We start from the raw sequence: 2991 nt of genomic DNA, 5'->3' as shown, positions 1-2991 counted from the left end.
CTGGAGGGCCAGGAGACTGTGTTCGTCAGACCTCTAACCATTGACCAACCTGGTATGAGAGACACTGTGAGTGTCGCGGGACACTCTCCAGTATAGCTCAATGGATCGCTGAGGTGCGCAAACCGTCACACCACGGTAAGATCCAGTCTCTTCTCACACATGCTTTATTCAAACCCATTCAATAATAGCAGAAAAATAAAGTGATGAATTTAAGATGTCCTTTCTACATAGAAACTTTCAATTTCTACATCCTACGTCAAATTGTTGAAAAGCAATCCTTGCCGTGATCTTGTATCTTGTATCGATATATGCTGCGTATTAAACGCACTCGCGAGACCCAAGAAGTCAAAGACGAACTCAATCTTGCACATTTTTCTCCACGTGTTTGGTAATTTAAAATCGATTGCTCGTGAAACATATGGTGGCAGCTGCATTATGCCCCAGGGCAGGATTGGATTCAGCGAGCAACCGCCTGTGAGCTATTCAGACATCCGGCGGAACAAAGCTGAACGCTACTCGACACTCGATCCGGTGCCTATCTGTAGCTTCGACATATGCATTGACTGCAGTTCTGACGCTGAAATATTTCCCATGGAGAGCAACTTGGGCTCATTTATCGAGCAAGGAGAATAGAAGTTGTCATCCATGAGGGAGACATGAATGTTGAGTTAGGTCAAACTAGTTCTTTGGGGTCATATCAGAATTGTTGATACAGAGTTATGCTTGAGTTCACATGCGACCCGGACGCTGGTATTACGCTCAGAACTTGGTTCCATCGCCACTAGCACTTATCTAGAGTTGTTCTTTCTGATGAGGGTGGTGAGCGGAAAGGCCGGCTCTTTCTTTGACGACTTGGCCCAATAGATTATTAAGTGAAGCAACTCTCTTGTTCCGACTCAACTCTCTTGAATGACGTGATTGGCAGTTTGAGGACAAGGTGCAAAACACTGAAGCTAGCGTCTGGAAAACAATATTCACCTTTTAATAAGCAATTATGAACGAGTGAGGCGCTCCTTTGAATCACAATGGCACTGTTAGCTGTGAACGCGAACGTGTCAATTCGGGGATTTAAATTCCTCAGTTCCATATACAGCCTCCAATATCCCGAGTTCGAAGATATCCCGACACGCCTTCCCAACCACCTTGAGCAGGATCCTTTCCTGGCGCTCAATGCGATTTTTAGGGGATATCATAGGTTGGTGAACCTGGAAAAATAACAATTTCGGGATAATATGGGGGGTCAGAGTTCTACGGAAGCTGGTGCGGTTCTCCGAGCTCATGTTCTGTCATCTTTCACTCCGTCGCCTTCTGGCACAAACCTCACTATTCCACGAAAGGTTCCCTTCTCGTTACTGGAGTCGCGGAGCTTGGCATTTCGCAGGGTTACTTCCTTGCAAGCTAAATAGGGGACCGCAATGCATCTTCGCAGGCCAAAAAGGCTACTATCAGGCATGCTCGCCCGATGTCTATGACTGTGCTCCCAAGGCGCAGTGGTGCGCCCCGAACCTCTAAAACACACTGGATCATATTCTAGCATATCGTCCGGAGAGACCGACCCCGCACGCTACCAGGCGCCGATGCCAAACCCCAGCGTTTGCAGCAACAATGCATCCATCCTTTCATTTCTTGCCCAGCGTGGTTAACACCTGTTGCTCCACTGAGGAGACTAAACGAGTTTCTCTGCATCTGCGCACCGGTAGTGGCTAGTCTTCACGAACTGCGCTTGAAACAGATTGACAAACCGTTGGGCTTTGAAACTGGTGACTTACTGGACCGCCCAAGGTCACTCAGGGCCAGCAACTACTTTCCAGTTTTAGTTCAAGTAAACCGGCATCATCATTGAACTAGTCGCAACTCATGCCCAATTGTTTCACTTTTTGTGCTTCCCTCTTTGCCGGGTGCCATCAACTAGTTTTCAGCAGTCCTGCACCCCCGCACACCTTTCCACTGGAGCTGCAACGCATTCTGGAAATGTCATTCGTTAGCTAGATCAGAAGTACGTGGAGCTGCGATCGGTCGGACGAGGAACACGCTCACGGATTCACGGATTCAATGATTCACGGATTGATACACAGGATCGAGGCTTTTGCCCACGTTTTCCCGGTCGATTATGTTCTGCACTTCTGCGGCTGTTGTTCACCTGAAAAGCACAAGCGAAAAAAGGGTGTAGAACTCCCTTCATGTTCTCAGCGCGATACAGCATGCCAGCGCGAGGATTCGCCTAAACAAATGCCTAATAGGGCTTTGAAACAGGTTCGAGAAGGAGCGTCAACAATTGTTGGAGGAAGGTCATTCCACGCAGAGAAGAAATTTTGCCTAATGAGTGTGCTCACTCTGGGCTTGACAATTTTCTTAATATGTCCCCACCGTTTTTGCTGGGTCAACGGTGAAAAACCCGTTTGCCAAGCCTTGCTTAAACAGGACATGAGTAACAATTAGGTTTTGTCGTAGGCGAACGAGATCAGGCATCGCGAGACGCGTTTCGTAGTCCCCGGACTTGAGGCCGGCAACAATTCTCGTGGCGGCCCGCTGGACACGCTCAATGAGGGTGAGTTCCTTCGTGCGTTCTGAGTAGGCAACTTAGTTGGCGTACTCAAGGAGTGGTCTAACGTAGGCTCCATAGAGTATTTGGAAGTCCATGCGAGTAATACGGGAGAAGTTGCTTCGGATCATCCGATAAGTGGCGAAAGCCTTTCGGGCCGATTTCTCATGGTGTAGTGCGAAGGACAAGTTTGCGGAGAAACAAAAGCCCAAATCTTTTTGGCATATGTCCTCATGAAGTTTTCTGGCCTTTCTCACCATGCATAACAAAGGCATTCGTTGAGTCTCCTCCAAACGACACATGGACGTACTTTTCATCATTCAGAGGAAGGTGCCAGTCCAACGACCACTGCTTGCAGGCGTCTACATCCATTTGGAGGGCGCTGGCATTGGAACTCCAGGATTTCAAGTCGTCCGCAAAAAGTAAACATGGACTCGCAAGAACGTCTG

General features: G+C 48.3%; 1 protein-coding gene across 1 annotated transcript in view; it reads right to left on the bottom strand.

Annotated features, from left to right (window-relative positions):
- Positions 1-2182, bottom strand: part of T265_10184 (hypothetical protein) — a gene marked incomplete at both ends in the record, with an annotated part of 20300 nt that extends 18118 nt beyond the window's left edge. The window contains one exon of the mRNA XM_009176478.1: positions 2062-2182. The remainder of the gene's footprint in view (positions 1-2061) is intronic.
- Between the last annotated feature and the right edge of the window lie 809 nt (positions 2183-2991).

The sequence above is a fragment of the Opisthorchis viverrini genome (assembly GCF_000715545.1).
Source record: "Opisthorchis viverrini unplaced genomic scaffold opera_v5_340, whole genome shotgun sequence".
In the NCBI taxonomy this organism is placed as follows: Eukaryota; Metazoa; Platyhelminthes; class Trematoda; order Opisthorchiida; family Opisthorchiidae; genus Opisthorchis; species Opisthorchis viverrini.
Note: the sequence above shows the minus strand (reverse complement) of the source record. Positions and strands in the feature narration are given on the sequence as shown.